Source organism: Castor canadensis, chromosome 8, assembly GCF_047511655.1.
Source record: "Castor canadensis chromosome 8, mCasCan1.hap1v2, whole genome shotgun sequence".
NCBI classification, from domain to species: domain Eukaryota; kingdom Metazoa; phylum Chordata; class Mammalia; order Rodentia; family Castoridae; genus Castor; species Castor canadensis.
In genome coordinates, this window is record NC_133393.1 from 47309127 (window position 1) to 47329436 (window position 20310).

General features: G+C 48.3%; 1 long non-coding RNA gene across 2 annotated transcripts; it reads right to left on the reverse strand.

Annotated features, from left to right (window-relative positions):
• Nucleotides 1-9423: 9423 nt before the first annotated feature.
• On the reverse strand, nucleotides 9424-19415 carry LOC141425699 (uncharacterized). Of its 2 annotated transcripts, XR_012450749.1 has the most exons (3): nucleotides 18815-19415; nucleotides 17444-17654; nucleotides 9424-9547 (listed from the first exon to the last, which is right to left on the reverse strand). It is a non-coding gene; the product is annotated as an uncharacterized lncRNA (long non-coding RNA). The 2 variants fall into 2 exon arrangements; XR_012450748.1 differs by lacking the exons at nucleotides 17444-17654; nucleotides 18815-19415 and adding an exon at nucleotides 13695-14878.
• Between the last annotated feature and the right edge of the window lie 895 nt (nucleotides 19416-20310).

A 20310-nucleotide genomic window follows, 5' to 3' on the forward strand; every position in this document is an offset into this window, starting at 1 on the left:
ATTGCCTACCCTGCACACTGCCTGTTAAACATCTCTAAGCAAGCAGAGAAGTGTCTGATTTCCTCATCCGGATACCCAGTGAGTCAGTAGTACCTAGATTTCCTTTAGAGTTTCATTCTAAGAGTAGAACTGAATTAATGTATTCGCCCTGAAAAAGTAACTTTTGATGAGAGGCATGCAATTGGAGAACCAGTCTTTTAAGTTTTCAGTTCTGCTGAAAGAAAATGCTCAGAAGAATTTTTAAAAAAAGGACAGGATCAGCATTTTTGTATTTTCTCTACAATGCTTGAAACATTCTGTGTTAAATTTGAATTAATCCAAAATCTAAAGAGAAATACACCAAAGTGCTAAAGTATAGCCTCTGTGATGGGGTGTGAATTGTTTTTTCCTTCTTGAAATGTTTGTAATGTGCTTTTATAATAGAGGCAATAAATGCAAGTTAAATTTATCTAAGTCTCCCACGGTGAGTGTAATAATCACAATGGTTTGGATAGCTTTTCTGTAGCCCAAAATGAGCTAGTTTTTAAAACTGGATGTTTGAAGAAAATCAAGATAGATTATTAATAGAACTCTCTTAGAGGTGTTCCCTTTATAGACTCAGTTTCTTTGTGACTTGATAAGGGACTTCTCCCTCGCTCTTCTCTGAGCTGGTGCCATACCCTGTGCCCATGCTGCTCTCCTGCTGTGCCCTGGGCCTCCCAGGCCTGCTACCCACAGGAGCCTGAGCCAGTGCCGCACCCTTTCTCTTCCCACCCTGTCTCACTAGTCCTGATCCTGCCCTGCCAAAAACCTTCCATTGGTCCTTCTGTGAACATAGCACTCCACCATGGCCTGCAGGGTGCTACAGGATCTGGTCCATCCGTGCATGGTCTGCACAGGTGCTCCTCTCCAGCCAGCACACCTCACAGAAGCATCATTGAGCATGCATGCCATGCAGCCTGCTTTGTTGTCATCCCCTGACTGCTTGGTCCTTTCTTTGTCTGCCAGTCCCTAGGCTAGGGGACTAGGCAGTGGTAGAGCCCTTGCCTAGTATGCAGAAGACCCTGGGTTCAATCCCCAACACTGAAAGAAAAAAAAAAAGTTCAAGTCATCAGATTACCAAGTCTTAAAACAGTACCTGGCACAATGGAAAAATGTTCAATAAAAAATGAATTCTTTAATTATATAGATACACAGGAAAGGGGGTAGGTTCTCATTTTGCAGATAAGTAAATTACACATTAAAGAACTTGTTCAATGGTGGCTCACACTTGTAATTGTAGCTACTCAAGAGGCAGAGATCAGGAGAAGCCAGCCCTGCTGGCAAGTAGCTCTTGAGACCCTATCTCGAAAAAAGCCATCACAAAAAAAAAAAAAAAAAGGGCTGGTGGTGGGGTGGTGCAAGGTGTAGGCCTGAGTTCAAACACCCATACCACAAAAGAAAAAAAAACTTTTAGAAACACTAAATTAGTAAGTAGCAAAACTGAGGTTCAGACACAGGTTTGTGTCCAGAGCCTTCAAGTAATTATGTGGCCCCGTGTAGTGTGGAGGGTTTTCCCCAGGTTACCACCTGGCACCATTCACTGAAAACCCGTGAGTCTTAATGGCCTGTTTGGAATTCACAGATGCATGACTGTCATGCTGGAACACTCAGGTGTTTGAGGGCAGCCTCTGTACCTTGAGGATTTTATACAAAAAAATGAGAGGTGATGGGGCAAAGTAAATAATGAGCAATAAAAGTAATCGGAATTGTCACTACAAATCCACCCCATATAACGAATATATCATAATAAAAATTTATTTTAAAAAATGAGAGATGGCAGGCTGGAGGTGTGGCTCAAGTGGTAGAGCACCTACCTAGCAAGGTCAAAGCCCTTCAACCAGTACTGCCAAAAAAAATATATATGTTACAAAGCTTATTAGGAGACAACTAGTTACTTGCACCTGTGGGGAGGTTGTTTTTGGTTGAATTGGTGTATAAACTCAGGGATTTAAACTCTAGGCTTTATGCTTGTTAAACCAGGTGCCCCACAGCTTGAGCCACACTTCAAGTGCATTTTCCCTTGGTTATTTTGGAGATGGAGTCTTGCAACTTAATTGTGTGGCCTGGCCTGGAACTGCAAGCTTCCCCATCTCAGCCTCCCAAGTAACTGGGATTAAAGGCGAAAGCCACGGGTGCCCAACTGCACCTGTGTTCTTTAGTTTCATAACTTTAAATTGATAGTATCCCTCCACTGCACGAATTCTCCAAATGACAGGGAATTTTAATGCGTACGTAACTGGTATCCCAGGCTCCCTGGACACCTGTCTTGCACAGGTGTGTTTTGCTGCCCTCTGCTGCCCATGGGTGGCAGAGCAGTGACCAAACAACCCATTCCCAGGGTTACCCCCTTGGTAAATTGCCAGAAAGCTGAGAAGCCTGGGAAGAAAACAAGACTGTGAGGAGTTGTTATTAACTCCTAAAACAAACTACCTACTCCAGCCAACCCATGCTGGTCAGCCCAGGCATGCCTGTGCCCTGTTTACCTCACTCCAAAATTATACATCACGTCAAAGTGAAAAATACTGCCTTTGATAAGATGTCAATGAAATGATCTTGCATTTTAAGTTACTGAGTGGTTCATGTCAGTAGAAAGAAAGATACTGTGAGAGACATGCCTCCCCTATGGGCCTCCTGTAGAGCTGGCCACCCACACTCAGAATGAGCTCTCCAGACTCATCTTGTCTCCCAAAGAGAAGCAGTCTCAGAGCAAAGTCAATCCCCAACCTCCCACCCCACCCCCCACCCCACTTTATCTCTGTTATGTCCTTACCTAGACACACTTCTTGGTCTTGGATGAGCAGATAAAATATTTTTGCTCATTGGATGGTACTGTAGTGTGATGGTTCATAGCTGTTGAAGTGAGCTCTTATTTGTGTCAAGAACCCCTCCCCCACCACACACACACTTGTTGGATAGCCTTAGGCAACTTGTTTTAGCCTTTTTCTTCCCCTGAAGAACTGAGGATAATAGGAGCTAGAGGTATCAGTTAATCACAGGAGTATTTTATAAATCCCTCACCTGTAATCCTAGCTACTCTGGAGACTGAGATCAGGAGGATTTTAGTTCAAGGCCAGCCTAGGCAAATAGTTCTCCAGAACCCCATCTCCAAAATAACCAGAGCCAAAAGGACTGGAGGCCTGGCTCAAAGAGTAGAGAGCCTGCTTTGCAAGCACAAAGCCTTGAGTTCAAACCTCACTCCCACCAGAAAAAAAAAAAAAGCAACAAAATAATAAAAATATTGATCCCAATGCCTGACCCATAGCAACTTTCTAATTTTCACTACTAGGAGTGCTTATTTCCTCCTTACATAAGCAATGTTCATTTATCAGCCTGCTAGAAATCATTATCAGCAAAGTTTTTTTCCCCGTCTGAACTTGTTTTTAAAAGGTTTGGTCCTATCATTTTCCCCCAGTATTTAATGAAGACTTACAGACTATTAGAGTTAGAGAAAAATCTTTAAGTGTTATCCAGTCCAGCTCCTTGCCCAGTACAAGACTCTCTTCTATCTGCCCCTCCCCCCATATGGACACCTTCCCCTGCCAGCTGGCCCATCCTATCTTAGTTCAATTCTTAGTTCATCTTAACCTCAAATCATCTTCCTTGGCTGTTCTGCTCTGTAGATTTTAGGGGGAAAAAAATCCGCTTTCCCTCATTACAGCTCTTTATATATTTGAAGAGAGATACCATTTCTTCTTTATCAGAAATCGTCTTGTCTGGGGGCATGGCTCAAGTGGTAGAGTGCCTGCATGAGCAAGGCCTTGGGTTCAATCCCAGTTCTGCAAAAATAAAATTTAAAAGCAAATCACCTTTGAACTGGATGCCAGTGGTTCATGCCTGTAATCCTATCTGCTTATGAGGCAGAGATCTGGAGAACTGTGATTCAAAGCCAGCCCCAGGCAAATAGCTGGTGAGACCCTATCTCAAAAATACCCAGCACAAAACAGGGCTGGCGGAGTGGCTCAAGTGGTAGAGTGCCTGCCTAGCAAGTGTGAGGCCCTGAGTTCACACTCCAGCACTGCCAAAAAAAGAAAAAAAATCACCTTTGATGCTGGGTGAGGTGGCACGTGTCTATAATCTCAGCACTGGGGAGGTGGACTCAAGATAATCTTGAGTGTGAGGCCAGCCCGGGTTATATAGCAAGACCCTGTCTCAAAAACCAAGGGTTGGGCATGTAGCTGTGTGGTAGAGTTCTTGCCTAGCATGCTTGAGGCCTTTGGTTCCATCTCTAGGACTGAAAACGCATGCATGCATGCACACACATGCAGAAACCCATCTTTTATCCAGGCTAAGGTAAAGCGCAATTTTAGATAAAGTAATTTTGTTTTCAAGGAAACACTGTAATAAGATGTTGGATAGCAAGGTCCAAATGATGAGATAAAAAAAGGTGAAAATAGTCATCATTAGTTATCTCCCTCCAAACTGTGTTACTTCAATAGTTTCTTGCGCTCAGGCAGCATTTGCAAAGTGAGTTGTCCATGAGCTTGGGTGGTGTGGGGGAGAGGTTAGGTTTACTTAAAGCACCAAGGTCAGGGCACTGTCCCCAAAGAGTCTGTCTCTGTAACTGTGCTGGAGCTCAGGGATCTGCGTTTGAGCACACCTGCTGGCTCTTCCCCCAGCCATACTACACCCAGTTCCCCAGAAGGTTCAGGGCCCCAGCTGACAGAATTACTCTGACCTGTGTGCACTCACAAAGCCCCTAGCCTGCATGGGCAGCACTGTACACAGACACTAAACGTGGTGGCGAGCTACACTTGGCCTTGCACAGACCCCCTTCCTAGTTATCTCATCTGGCTTGTGGCAACATGAAATTGTTAGGCCCGGGGGGTTCCTAAGCATTTTGCTCATTTAATTCTCTTGGGACTATTTGAGGGAAGTTCTAATAGCACTCATACAGCTGGGGAAATTGAGGTATAGAATGATAAAGCAACTCATCACAGGGTCTCAATGGCTAGTAAGAGAGGCAGCTGAGTGGACACAGGCAAGCTGACCTGTGTCCCCTCCCAGGATCCCTGCTGTAGCACCTGAACCTCTGAGGAGCATCAGACTTGCCCAGTTAAACACCCCATGTCCCAGAGTCACCTGGAACTCAGTATGGGAGGGAGCTCTGAGCTGGTTGCTTTTCTGTCCCCAACCCCTTTCTGCTTCCATGTTTTCTCTCACTTCTACAAGACACTTCCTGTCCTCCGTCCTCCACCTCTGAATAGTCTTTAGTCCAGCTCTTCTGCAGTTGGCCACACCTGTGCAGTGGGGCCTCCACAGGCAGGCATGCGTGGACACTCCCAGTTCCTGCAGGCTCTGGAAGCACTTGCCAGCAGACCTAGGTGGTGGCAGCGGCCCCTGCTTTCTCTGCTGTCACTCTCCCAGCTGCCGATCCCGTCCCCTCCAAGTCCACCCGACCTATGAGCTGCCACTGTGCTCACTGTAAGAGGTGTCCTGAACCTGCTGAGAACCTTCCAGTGGCTCCCCACAGATGGCAAGAGGAAAGCCAGAACCTCTACTGTGGGCTTCTGCCTGCCCTTTGCATCCCATCTCTCACTAGTCCCTGCTTTGAACTTGCAGCTCAGATGGTTGCAGAGCCCTGCCCCGTGCAGGCTGCTCTCTCCAGATCTGGACACCCTGCCCCCGGGGGAGAAGTTTGGGGGTAGCCTTAAAGTTTGCTAAAATGTCAAACATAACAAATTCTGCAATATGGTATAAATTCCCCATACCCTTCAACTTCAGCTACACCATTGTTAGTGCTTTGCTACATTCATATCTGCACAGTGCACACACACACACCTATATATGTTCATACATTTCTTCTGAGCTATTTGAGGGTGGATTTCAGACATACTCATTTACCCCTAAACACACTAGTGTTTTTCTCCTAAGAACAAACACCTCCTCTTGGATAACTAAATTAACAGTTATCAAAATTAGGAAATGTGATATTTATGTAATGTTTCCTGCAGGCTATGGTCACGTGTCACCAATTGCCTCAGTAATGCTTTTCACAGGATCATGTAGTGTCATGTTGTCTTGTGTCCCTCAGTATTGCTAGTTATTTTGCAGAATATCCCTTGGTGTGACCTTTTCAGTGGGTTACACTCATAGTCTGCCTGTTTAGCAGAACAGCCCAGAGTGACATTGGGCCCTCCTCAGCGAGGCATCGAGGACCAAAGCGGCTACTGCCTTGTCTTGTTACTCATGATGGGGACACTGATGACTTGGGAAAGGTGGGGGTCTCATTTCTTTTCTTAATCTCAGTTTTTGTGTCATCCTCGAAGGAAGCTTTCTTAGACTCCTCTGTCCCCAGTGAGGGGTAGGTGACATAATGCCCTGGCACAGGGTTTCATTTACAGAGTCAGCATCAGAGAACCACATCCTCTCCCTGGGGCAGCCCCAGCTCCTGGTCCAGGGCCTGGCACACAGCAGGCACTCAGAACATACCTGTTGAGTGAATGAAAGGATTGAGTGAGAAAGTTTGGGAGCTGTTTTGGCTGACAGAGCAGAAACTCCAAGTCTTTCCAGATGAGTCTGTGCGAGTTTTTCTGCTTTATTCATGAAGCATGCAAGGCTTTTGGGCGTCTTCTTAGGCCAGCTTCTCGTGGGAGCATAAAAGTCTGACCGAATCTCAGTGGAGGCATGCTGTTTTCCCTTCCTGTTGGGGAGGGACTCAATCACATTTTGGGCCACTTTTAGAAACTCTGAACTCCCAGTCTGGAGTTTTCCACATGTTTTTTCATGGGAGGAAGAGTGGGAGTGTGGGGGAGAATCTCTGGGTAGTTTTTTTTCTTTTTTTTTTTGATGAAATGTTTGGACTTGACAGAGCAGCATGAACAGTCTTTTCTGAGCTGGGAGCTGGTGGCGCATGCCTGTAATCCTAGCTACTTAGGAGGCAGAGATCTGGAGGATCATGGTTTAAAGCCAGCCCAGGCAAATAGTTCAAGAGACCCTATCTCAAAAAACAGGGCTGGCAGAGTGGCTCAAGTGATAGAGTGCTTGCTTAGCAAGCATGAGGTCCTGAGTTTAAACTCAGTTTGGCCTCAGTACCACCAAAAAAAAAAAAAAAAAAATTTAAAGAGTCCTTTCTAGTAAGGTGGCCTTCAGTCCGGTGCCTCTGTCCAGCTGCACACCTCACCACGGTGGGCAGTGGCTGAGGGCACATCCTGTAGCTACTCAGGTCACTGTCTCCCTTTGCTGTTTCAGGTGCAGGAAGAAGGAGACGCACTGATGGTGGACACCCCTGCTCTCTGCCAGCTCAGTGTGCTGAGCCCCCAGCCAGGCTGCTGCAGGAAGACCCTGGGACCTGCAGCTCGAGGGCCCAGCCATCTTTGCTGCTGTTTTCTTTGAATCAAGATAGCACTGGCCCACTCAACTGGATCCTCATGTGGATCCTCTGTGAAGTCACTGCTGGGAATGGCTGTGTTACTAGGGCTTTGTGGCTGATGAATAACAGCTGTGTGCATTGTTTCTAGGTGGAGATTTCCCAGGAAACTCAGCCTCTACTGCCAGCCACTGGGGTGGGGTGGGGGCGGGGGTGGGGGACCCCACCAGCCAGGCCTGGAGGAACTGCAGGGCTAAGTTGTAGGCTCACTTGGGTCTGCTTGCTCTCGTGTCCCCATAACATCTGTCTCCATGACATAGATGGTGGCTGAGGTCAGGAGACAGAAGACTCTGTGTGAAGTGAGTCAAGCACCCTTGTGAAAGGACAGTCACCTGGGTGGGGAGGAGCCTCAGAAAGGTTTGAGAGACTGCCCCAGTCCACTGAGCCTCAGGTGGAGGTGGAGCCAGGTGCCTGCGCTAAACAGTATTCATGCAAATGCAAGTTACCATGCCTCAGTCCAGCAGGTCCTCCCAGCCTGGCTCAGAGGCTGGATTCTGTGTGCTGGTACTCATCGTGGGCTCTTGGGTGCTTATTTTTGCGCTGCTGTGAATTGAGTTGAATTGCATTGAATCAAATTGGACTGCAATAAATCAAAGGGAAAGTCCTACAAATAAGTACAAACCTCTTGCTGGCACCAGGCCCCAGGGAATCAAAGATGGAGAAAGTCCCTGTCTTCACAGTAGCCAGGCCATAGCCAATGAAGATGCTGTGGACTTGTAGCAAGAACACATTTGGGGTGGAGTGGGGAGCAGGAGGAGTAGCTAGGGCACACAAGGGGCTGATCTTGAGTACGGAGTGGAATTAGAGAAGGAGGTGAAGATAAGGAAGATAGGGGCCTCAGGAAGTAGTGCTGCACTTGGGTGACAGGGACAAAGTAGATGATAACTGTCCATCCAGTCGATGATACAGGCTACCTGTGCTTGTGTATGTTCATATACCGGCCCAAATCACCTGGGATTCCCACTCCTCCTCACTAAATCAGAATCTCAGGAGCCGGCCCAGGGACCTGCATTGAAAGGAAACTCTAAAGAGAATTCAAAGATTGGGACCCACTGAGGTTGGTGGAGGTGCTCAGTGAGCTGTACAGGCCAGCTGCCAGCACCCCTACCTGCGTCAGAATCACTGGAGGCCTTGTCAATATTGCTGGGCTGCTGGGCTCCACCACCAGATTCAGAGCCTGCTAGTCTTGGATGAGCCTGGGATGTGGCTGTGCTGATAAATCCCAAGAAGGATGCCAGTGCTGCTGGTGAGGGGATTCTGAGCCTTGGTAGAATCCAGCCAGACCGAAGGAGACTCCACGGGCTTTTCTGAGACACAGGCCAGGGCAGTCATGATGCTGGGAGCACTCAGATTTGACCAGACATGTCTTTCTTACCCACATGCCCAGCCTCAGTTCTAAGCCCTCCTTGGCAGAAGTGTGGTGCTCTGGCTGTGGGACAGAGGCTTGAAGGTGAGCCAGTCTGGGCCCAGTGGTCCCTGCTGAGCATGCTGGGGTCCCTTGCTCAAGGCAATGTTACCTCCCAAGCTGTCCCATGTAGACCAGGCTCTGAGGCCTCTCAGCAGTTCTAGGGAACAAGTGATGCCTAGATCCTGCAACCAGAAATGTTTTCAGTTTTCCCAAGGTCCCAAGTGAACTCCTTGGGTGTCCCTTGGGAGAAGTGTACCTGCTGTTTCCCTTGGGCCTGATCTCTGTCTGGATCCAGAGGTGCTTATGTATTAACAGCCCGCATGGAATTGAAGCCCTGTTTGGAATGAGAAGGCTCCTCCCGGAGAGCTCAGCACCATGCTCCGTGCAAAGGCATCCCTAGCCCCATCTAGCAGATCTAGCTCCTGGGACTGTCATGGAACCAACTCCGTCCTGTGATGCCACACCTTACTTTGAACAAGGATAATTGATTTAACTGTAGGAAGGGATCAGAGTAATGAAGAGTTGGCCAGTGAGTGAAGGGTACTCTAAATGATCTGGGATGCACAGCTATGTGTTAGCTTCTATCACTATGACAAGATACCTGTGATTAGCTTATCAATTCAGGACGAGGATCGAGGATCGATTTATTTTGGCTCATGGTTTCAGGCCATGGTTGGCTGCCGCCATTGTTTTAGGTCCATGCCCAGGCCGTACATCACAGTGGTGGAGCACAGCTGCTCTCTTCATGGCAGCTGGGGAGCAGACAGAGAAAGAGAAGAGGGGTCAAGTTCTCACTATATCCCCTTCAAGGACACGCTGCAGTGACCCAGCTTCCTTCCACTGGGACCCACTTTCTAAACGTTCCACCACTTCCCCATAGTGCCAACAGCTGGGAACCAAGAGTAACGTGAGTTTTTTGGGAGAAATTTCAGATTCAAACCAAAATAAGCTGCACAGTGCAGCCACTCCCCAGTCCCAGGCTGAGCTCCGCCCTCACCTGAGAAGAGTGCTGGCTGTTGACCCACATCTGGTGGGGCTTGCTAGAAATCCAGCCTACAGGGTGATGGGTAACTGATCCTGCAAGGGGAAGTGCCTGACTAGGGGAAGTCAGCCACTGGAGGGAGAAGGGGATGGGGAGGCTGGTGGGTGCTGCTGGCCACCGTGTGCAACAGGCACCTGGTGCTGGGGAATTCACATGCACTATACATGGGCTGTGTGGATACAGGGGAACCAGGAAGGAAGGGCCTTCCTCTTGCTGTGCCTCCCCCTGCTCTCTCTGACATCCTTTTCTCATGTTGTGCCATCCATCAATGGAAAAATACCCAAAAGGGCCAGATCCATTTTTCCAGAGCAGGCAATGATGTGACAACTTGAAAATACGTGGCATTCAGCTGATAAGGGGCACAATTCCCAAAGATTGGGTCTTGACACACCAGTTCGGAGTGTGGGAGTTTGGCAAACCTACCCTTTGATCTGAGATAGAGGAATGGAAAGGACATCATGTGCTCCTCAGTCAAATCCCTTAATACCATAGGCAGCAAGTGACTTGTCAAGGCCATAGAGTGAGGGAGGGACAGAGGGACAGCTGCCTATGCTCTTCCCCACCCCTCACTGTGTCTTCCCACATTAAATTGGGCAAGAAGCCAGGTGTGGTGGTATACACCTATAATCCCAGCAGGAGGATCATGCTGAGGAAGGAGGATAGAGAGTTCCAGGTCAGCCTGGGGCTACATTGCAAGATCCTGTCTCAAAACACAAACAAAATTAGGCAAGGAGACTAGTAGCATGTAGTCTACAGAAAGGCACCCAGAGCTGAAAGCTCGTTTAAATGACTTCCCAGCCAAGAGAATTCAAAACATAGGTGAGTAGTTGTAGGCCAGGGGAATTTCCTGACTTTCCCAACAAACAAAACATAACAGAAGCCCACCTCACCCCCTTTTAAAAAATTTTTTGAGACAGAGTCTCCCTGTGTGTCCCAGGCTGGCCTGGAACTGAAGATCCTCCTGCTTCAGCCTCCTGAGTGCTGGGATTACAGATGTGCACCACCACACCTTTCTCAGGACCCTTTCTCATTCCTCTGAATTCTGTGAAGAAATTTTCAATGAATGTGGGAAAGGACAGTGTGACAAATGCATCCCCTTCCATAGCCAGCATGATGACGGAGATGCCCAGCAAAGACTTGTTGCTGTGACTTACAACTCACTGGGCCCAGGTCTTGAACCTAACACCATGCAGTCTGCTCTTGAGAATATCAGCACGACCATTGTCATAGCAGTGCTGGTAATGGTCCTGAACATTTAGTGAGTATGCCTGACCCTCAGCTCTCAGCTTTGCAAGCAGCAGCCCAGGAAATTCCAGAATGAAGAAGGTCAGTCCAGGAGCAGTCTGTCAGTCAGCCAGGGCTGTCACAGCAAAGCACCAGCCTGATGGGCTTAACCAGGAGACATTTACCTTCTCCCAGCTCTGGAGGCCAGAACATGAGATCAAGGTGTGGGCAGGGCTGGTTTTTCCTGAGGCCTTTTTTCTTGATTTGCAGGAAGCTGATGTGTCCCCATCTCCTCACTGGCCTCCCTCCATGTGTGTCCTCGCCTCCTCTTCTTAGAAGGATACCAGTCACATCAGGTCACGACCCACCCATGTGGAGGGCGGAGTTTTATTATTATTATTTGGGTAATTTAAGAAATGCCATATTGGTGGGGGAGCTGGCTCAAGTGATAGAGTGCCTGCCTAGCAAGTGTGAAGCCCTGGACCCCAGTACCACCAAAAAATGAGAGAGAGAGAGAGAGAGAGAGAGAGAGAGAGAGAGAGAGAGAGAGAGAGAGAGAGATACCATCTCTCCAGTGTACACTGCCCTATCCTAACCTCATGATAAGTTCATTTTATACTCCAGTAAACACCTCTGTGGCCTCCATGCTCCTCAAAACATTTGAAGCCCCTCTATTTTTAGAATTCTACATAATTCTAAAATTCTATAAATGAATTCTATAAAATTTATATATAAATTCTATAAAATTCTAAAACTATGGGGCTACAGAATGAGACCCACCTCACATAAATAAACGCCAAAAGTTGAACTTAGAACCCCAGCATGTGGGATGAAAATGTAGTCCATCGTGTTCGACAATCCTGGCCCCCGGTCCTCACTCACCTACTGGGTGACCTGACTCCCTCTGACAACCCGACCGGCGAGGAAGAGTGCGCCCCCTGACGGAGCTGTGAGGAATAGCCCGTAGGAGAACGTGCCACCTGCGGAGCTGGGGCGAGGAGCAATTCCAGAAATGGCCAGTAGAGGGCCTCAGCACCAGGCATCCCAAATCAAACGTGGCTTTCCAAGGACTCACCACCACTTCCCAACTGCTTGCTTTTGTTTCTTTTTCAGTGTCTCCCTATGTAGCACAGGCTGGTCTCGAACTTACAATCCTCATATCTCAGCCTTCCCAGTGCTCAGACTACAAGTATGTGCCAATACCTTTTAGAAAAGGAGAAATTCATGCCTGACACATCGCCCTTGCAGGCCATAGCCTTGTAAAACAGGGAGACGCATTTAGAAAGTGCAAGTTAGGGAGACCGAATCCTTTTTATAATCAGAAATAGACTTAAGGCTTTTCCCAGCTCTATAAAACGGTGATGACAACATTGTTGGAGCCACCTCTGTTAAGAAAGGGCTGGCTTGTCCCCACACGTCCCTGGAGAGTGAAGACTAAGGCTCTGTCTCCTAAAGAACTCACATGCCTGTGGGGCCTGCGAAATGCTGCTTATTTGACCTCTGTGTGCACTGTACATTCTGGGAAAAGGGCATTTTATGCCCATTTTTGAGATTATAGAGGTCCAGGGCTGCTGAATCGCACACAGGTAGTGGGACTGGGAATTTGAATCCTGAGCTGTTTGGTTTCAAATTTCCACCCTGTCACACCCCAGGATTCCTTTGGATGGGCAGGCCCCAGCCCTCTGTGCACATTAGAAAGTTCTGTAGAGCTGCTAATATTCTTCTCCCTTCTTCCTCCTCTTCCTTCCTCCTCCTCCTTTCTCCTTCCTTTCCCTCCTTCCTCCCTGCCCTCCTTCCCCTCTTCTAATTCCTCTTCCTTCTTCCTCTTTTCTGTCTCTCTCTCCCCTCCCCATTCACTCTTGGTTTTTTGGGGTTTTTTTTGGTGGGGGGGGTACTGGGGTTTGAACTCAAGGCCTACACCTTGAGCTACTCCGCCACCCCTTTTTTGTGATGGGTTTTTTCAAGAAAGGGTCTCGCGAACTATTTGCCTGGTTGGCTTTGAACCTCGAACCTCCTGGTCTCTGCCTCCTGAGTAGCTAGGATTACAGATGTGAGCCACCAGCTTCTCTTCTTCTTCTTCTTTTTCTTTTTTGGTGCATGGGGGTTTGAACTCATGGCCAAACCCTGCTAGGCAGGCGCTGTTACCACTTGAGCCACTTTACCAGCTGCAAAAGTATAGCCCAGACTGCCTTTGATTTGTGATCCTTCTGCCTCATCCTCTTCTCCTTGTTGATTACTGGTGCACACCACCATTACCATTCATTCTTAGGGCTTCGCCTACCCCTGTGACTGCCACCTAGTTGCGTCCCCTAAGCCTCACATGCCCCACCTGGAAGTCCACAGTGGGCCCTCTACCCGCTCCTGGCAGTGCCCCACTGTCCTGGAGTCCATCTAAGCAGTTCAGGGATATCTGCCTTGTCCCCTGCTCCGAGAATAGCATGTGATGTAGAGATGGGCACATGGCTCAGGCCAGCCGGGTGAGTAGCTGGGTTTGCTCAGATGGCTGAGCATCAGGGTGAGGTTCTGAGGCCACCATTGCTGCTGCATGGTGATGCCATGTCGAGGACCTGGTGGAGGAAGAAGGAACAGGAAGAAAGCAGAAGGGGAGATGGAGCAGGGGATGCTAGCACTACCTGGAGTATCTGGACCTGTCTCCATGTAAGTCCAGTTTCTGGACTCTTCCATGATGCAACTCTTCGTTGTTGTAGGAATTGCCCAAATTGGATTTTTGTTGGTTGCTGTCAAAGGCCTGTGATAGTCACCATGAACAGGATGGAACCCACAATCTCATGATCCACCTACCCAGGTCCTGTGTACTGCTTCCCAGGCCTCCCATGTATCACACACTGTTTCAGCTGCCCAATCACAACCCTGATGTGTTGACTGAGCCCTCATCTCAATCTTCGATAGCCAAGCAGTGCCAGGTGTCGCTGCCGTTGCTCCTCATCGCCCTTCCACTTCCTCATTCCCTGTTGCCTAGATTACTCAGCACTGGCTTCCTGTCTCACACAGTTGGTAGGATCATTTCTGGAGCTCAACTAACTGATGTGCTCAAGAACTTTCCATGACTCTCACCTTTAGCTAGAAACTAGCTCATGTGTTCAGAGTTTGCTTTCCCAACTCACCAACTGGGTCATCAGTGCCCTTCCAGCCACAGTCCCCACCACTACGATCAGACAGGCTGCCCTGCTGCCATTCTCACCACTCTGTTCCCTGGGCCCTTCACCCAGCCCTGGTCCAGGGCCTGGCTCCTGCAGTCCTTTCTGGGCTTGTGTCCCCATGAACTTTGGAATTTGGTCTAAGTGCCTCCAACCAGCAGTGGCCTCCAGCCTCTGGCCACCCTAAGTGTGCTGCACTTGCTGCTCCACTGAATGACATCCTGCTCTTCTCAGGTCGCCTGCCTCTCTTGTCTCTCCGGAGGGCAGAGTCCATCCCCTCCCACCCTTAGCTCAGTGCCTCTGCGCATGCCTGATCGGTTTGCTTGGTAATGGAAGGAATGGCAAGCCGCCGCTGCCCCGAGTATGGACTCCTCCAGTGATTCAAGCCGCCACAGAGAAGGCTGGGCACATTGTCTTCTTATCTGCCTGACAGGCCCCGGCCTTCCCTGGAGGTATTTGCAAAACTCCCTTCAAGAAGCCAACCCACAAAAACTGGTTAGCAGTCTGCAAAAAACTGAAACTAGATCCATGTATATCACCCTATACCAAGATTAACTCAAAATGGATCAAGGATCTTAATATCAGACCCCAAACTCTAAAGTTGATGCAGGAAAGAGTAGGAAATACTCTGGAGTTAGTAGGTATAGGTAAGAACTTTCTCAACGAAACCCCAGCAGCACAGCAACTAAGAGATAGCATAGATAAATGGGACCTCATAAAACTAAAAAGCTTCTGTTCATCAAAAGAAATGGTCCCTAAACTGAAGAGAACACCCACAGAGTGGGAGAAAATATTTGCCAGCTACACATCAGACAAAGGACTGATAACCAGAATATATAGGGAACTCAAAAAACTAAATTCTCCCAAAATTAATGAAACAATAAAGAAATGGGCAAGTGAACTAAACAGAATTTTCTCAAAAGAAGAAATTCAAATGGCCAGAAAACACATGAAAAAATGCTCACCATCTCTAGCAATAAAGGAAATGCAAATTAAAACCACACTAAGATTCCACCTCACCCCTGTTAGAATAGCCATCATCAGCAACACCACCAACAACAGGTGTTGGCGAGGATGTGGGGAAAAAGGAACCTTCTTACACTGTTGGTGGGAATGTAAACTAGTACAACCCCTCTGGAAAAAAATTGGAGGCTACTTAAAAAGCTAGACATTGATCTACCATTTGATCCAGCAATACCACTCTTGGGGATATACCCAAAAGACTGTGACACAGGTTACTCCAGAGGCACCCGCACACCCATGTTTATTGCGGCACTATTCACAATAGCCAAGTTATGGAAACAGCCAAGATGCCCCACCACTGACGAATGGATTAAGAAAATGTGGTATTTATACACGATGGAATTTTATGCAGCCATGAAGAAGAACGAAATGTTATCATTCACTGGTAACTGGATGGAATTGGAGAACATCATTCTGAGTGAGGTTAGCCTGGCCCAAAAGACCAAAAATCGTATGTTCTCCCTCATATGTGGACATTAGATCAAGGGCAAACACAACAATGGGATTGGACTTTGATCACATGATAAAAGCAAGAGCACACAAGGAAGATATGAGGATAGGTAAGACACCTAAAAAATTAGCTAGCATTTGTTGCCCTCAACGCAGAGAAACTAAAGCAGATACCTTAAAAGCAACTGAGGCCAATAGGAAAAGGGGACCAGGAACTAGAGAAAAGGTGAGATCAAAAAGAATTAACCTAGAAGGTAACACCCACGCACAGGAAATCAATGTGAGTCAACTCCCTGTATAGCTATCCTTATCTCAACCAGCAAAAACCCTTGGTCCTTCCTATTATTGCTTATACTCTCTCTACAACAAAATTAGAAATAAGGGCAAAATAGTTTCTGCTGGGTATTGAGGGGGGAGAGGGAGGGGGCAGAGTGGGTGGTAAGGGAGGGGGTGGGGGCAGAGGGGAGAAATGACCCAAGCCTTGTATGCACATATGAATAATAAAAAAAAATAAAAAAGAAGCCAACCCACAAACACCACTCTTACTCCCCCTCCCCCCTGCCCAATTAAACATATATTTTTTTAAAAATATATTTCTTTCTCATGTTTGTAAGTCAACATATTTTTAAAATAAAAATACATACCTGGAAACTTTGGCATGGTATAATTTTGCTTGGGTTACAAAGTACTAGTAAAAAAAAAAAACAACTAAAAAAACCCAAAGTACTGGGTCTTGGAGAGGGATATACTGGGGGAGCCATGAGGCTTTTGGGGCCAGGGGCAGAATGTTATGGTTTGAATATGAAATGGCCTCCACGCAAAAGAGTACTCCTCCCTGCTTTTATTTTCACTCCGCCTGCGAACTCACAGGGTCCCCTCTGAATCCACTTCCCCTCTGGTCAACTTCACTCCACCTTTCTCCAGCAGGATCCAATCCCTTGAGAATCAGGACTTATGGGGTGGTGGTGGGAAGGAGCTAAGACAGCAAGGGAGGTAGAAAAGATCTGGAACTTTCCAGAGGGCAAGGCAGGGGTGGGGAAGCTCTGTTTGCTGACTTGGCCTTCTTAGGGACCAATGTCTTAGAGCTGGGAAGAAGTGTGGCAGAGCAGGGCCACTGAACTACAGGGGGCCAAGTCCAGACTGAAGAGCCCAGCACCTGCCACGAGCCGTGTCCCCCTGGGTTGGGTGTGGGCTCCACTTTTGGGCATGGGTTCAACCCCAGGCTCCTGCAGGTCCTTGCCCAGAGCATCCCCACCTGAGTGTATGCGACTTCAGATGGCATATTTAAAAAATTGTTATTTGTTACACAGTTCCAGAGAACAGGAAATCACAGATGAACTTGGGACACATGGCTGGTGCCAGATCACACCTCACTCACTTCCCAGTTTTCAGTGGACAGCTCCCCCATCACCACACCTCACTCCATGCTTGCACTGGCTTTCTGCTGCACGGTTTTTCTGGAGGGCAATTTCATCCTAACAAGACCTCTCATTAGCTAGCTGACTTGGACAACTCACTTCAAACTTCATCCCTCATTCCTTCTCAGCTCACTGGACTGGGGGTGAAGACAAGACGCAAAAACCACAGGCACACACGCTGCAGTGTGCCAGGTGCTGGAGAAACACATTTGAGAACAGGACGGAAAAAGTCAGGCTGCCCTAAACAGGTGCATGAATGCTAAGAAGCCAAGTTCTTTTTGCTTTCATTTCTCTGTGCTCCTAAATTTTCCACACAGACAGAGCAGTCCTTACTTTCATGTGAAAGTCCCATCAGGGGAAGAGCTGGGTGACATCCAGGCTGGAAGGCAGGGCTGGGAGCAGCTGCAGCCTCTTGCTGGCCTCCTGGGCTGGAACACAGACACCACTATGCCCATCAAATTCCTGCCCTGAGGCAGGTGAGGCTGGGGCAGCCCAAAGTCAGGACTTGGCTGTCACTTCCACACTTGGCTGTGGCTTCCTTCCTCTAAAAGTAAATCAGGAAAGGAGCGACCACAAGTTTCTTATTTAGGACATGGACTTGGCAGCCTAGACTTGGAGGGGACTGTTTTGTTGTTGTTAACGAGCAACCTTCAATTATAAGTTTAAAATAAACCCAGCCATCCTCCCTGATTCCCAGCCTCCCTGGGAGGTGGTCATGGAAGAAAGAGGCCTGGGCTGCTTGAGGCTAAGTGGAGGCCAGCAGGCAGTTGGTGCTTACCGCCAAGTTGGAAGGCCCTTCTAAAGAGCCTTTGGAGTCCACAAGCATGGCAAAAATGCAGGAACCCCAAATGAGATTTTTGGGTGACTTGTGTGATGAGGCCGAGGCTGTGTCTACCAGTAGTGGAGGAAGAGACTATGGGAAGACCCAGGATCTACACTTTCTAAAGCCAAGTCTGAGTTTTGCATTCCTCCTGAGAAGAGACTATAATCTGTGTCTGAAGAGTGACCCTAAGGGTCCATGTGCTGAGGGTGAGGTCCCCAGTCCATGGTGCTATTGGTGAAAACCTTATGATGTGGGGCCTAGTAGAAGGAAGTTAGGTCCCTGGGGAGTGTCCTTGACGGGGATATTGGGATCTCAGGTCTTTGCTTCCTGGCTGCCATGAGGTGAGCAGATTTCTTAGTCATGTGATATGTGCTGCCTTGCCACAGGAACTAAAGCAACGAGCGTGCGCTGAAACCTCGGACACCATGAACCAAAATAAACCTTTCCTGGTTTTTCTTTTTTTTTTTTGAAGGGGGTCAGGGTCCTGCTATGTTGCCTAGGCTGGCCTTGAACTTGCTAGGAACCCTTAGCTGGACTCAATTGCACAGTTCTCCTGCCTCAGCCTCCTGAGTGCTGGGATTATAAGCATGTGATATCATGCCAGGCTAAACCTTTCCTTTTTTATAAATTGATTATCTTGGGTATTTTGTCACAGTAATGAAAAGCTAACAAACTCAAATGCATTCTCTCTTTAAGAGCTGTCTTTGTAGAGGGGTACCAGGTTCATTTTTGGATAAATTTTGGGCTGTAGATCAGAGACCCCAAACTTTAAAGTGTTCATGAATCCCCAGGAATACCGATCCAGTGGGTCTGGGTGGGCCTCAGTGTTCACTTTTAACCAGCTCCGAGGGGACACAGATGCTACAAGTCCCAGGCCTTACCTGGGTAGCCAGGTAACAAAGGCTGGTCCTTGTTCTGGTGCTGTGCTAGGTCTATGCAGGCCAGCTCCTCTTGCAGATGAGGCTCTGTGCGGGCCCTTTCTGAGAAGGGCCTGGTATGGAGGAGGGCTGCCTCCCCTCCCCACTCTCAGGGTGAGGACATCTGATGAGTATCAAGGCCACCGTTGAGTCCTGGAGCCCAATGAGGCCAGTCAGTTTTGAGTGGGAAGGTGACTGGACAATAAAGCCAGAGGAGGCCAGGGAGGACAAGGCAGCAAGACCCCTGGGCTCGAAGGGCAGTTCCGGAGTCACACACAGGTCCTCCTCTGGCTGTTCCTCCAAACATCTGTGCAGTTCCTGCCCACTCACCTCCCAGGGCAACAAGTCACAGCCTTTCCGTGAGAAGACACCAGAAATGCTAACAGGGAGAGCTGTGAATACTCACCTTATTGTACCAACTCACCCAATCCACGTGACAACCCCATGAGGCAGACACTATCACCATCTCCTTCTTTAGGATGGGGAAATCCAGGCACAAGGCCATTCACCAGCAGAGCAGGGATCTGCATTGCAGACAGAGACCCAGTTCTAGGCCACGTCTCTACCTGCCTCTGTACCTGTAGGGGCAGATGGCAACCATGGACGGAAACCTCTGAATCCAAGAGCCCAGATAAAACTTTCCTCCCTCTAAATTGTTAACCATAGGCATTTTGTCACAGTGATGGAAAGCTAACACAAGCACTGGCTTGTGAGTCAAGCAAGTCAAGGTTAGACATAGACCTGCCATTGACCGTTCCATATTCTTAAATTTGGGGTTAATAAGCAGGATTACTATGAGAGCCAGGTGGAGTGACCAGCACAAACAGGTGAATATACTAGACTCCTATTGCATACTCATTTTGTGCCCTGGGGGATGGCTATTAAAAAGCGAAGGCAGAATCATTTGGATTCATGGCCACCAGACCGCCCTAGCCTATCTTGCTTAGGCTGAGCCAACCAGGGTTGTAGTTAGAACCTTAGTCTCAGGGCTTTCCCTCCTGCTCAGGGAAGCCCCATCAGGTCTTCTTATGCTGCCTCTGGTCCCCCACTTACAGTCTCAGAAGGGGCCCCACTGGCTGGCAATCATGGCAGTGCTGCCAGAGTACCTGCTGGATTGGTGATCTCAGTACAGGTAGGCAGTAGGCCCCTGCACAGGCCTGGATAAGGATAGGGAGGCATCAGGGTGGTGGGGCAGGCCCAGGAACCCCTGTGGGTCAGGAGGCTGGTGTTCCTTTGGAAGAAGCAGGGATGGACAATGTCTCAAGTGCCCCTGCTCAGTAGGGACGTCCACAGTCACTTCCTGGAAATGGGGCCCTTATGTGCATAGACAGGATGGGGGACTCCTTTCCTTGACCACATATTCTCTACCAAGGTTATCAGCAGGAAAACTTCCTTTGCAAAGCGAATTCCCAACACTTAAGAGAAAGTCACAGCTCCCTTAGGTCTGTTCTGGGGGACCC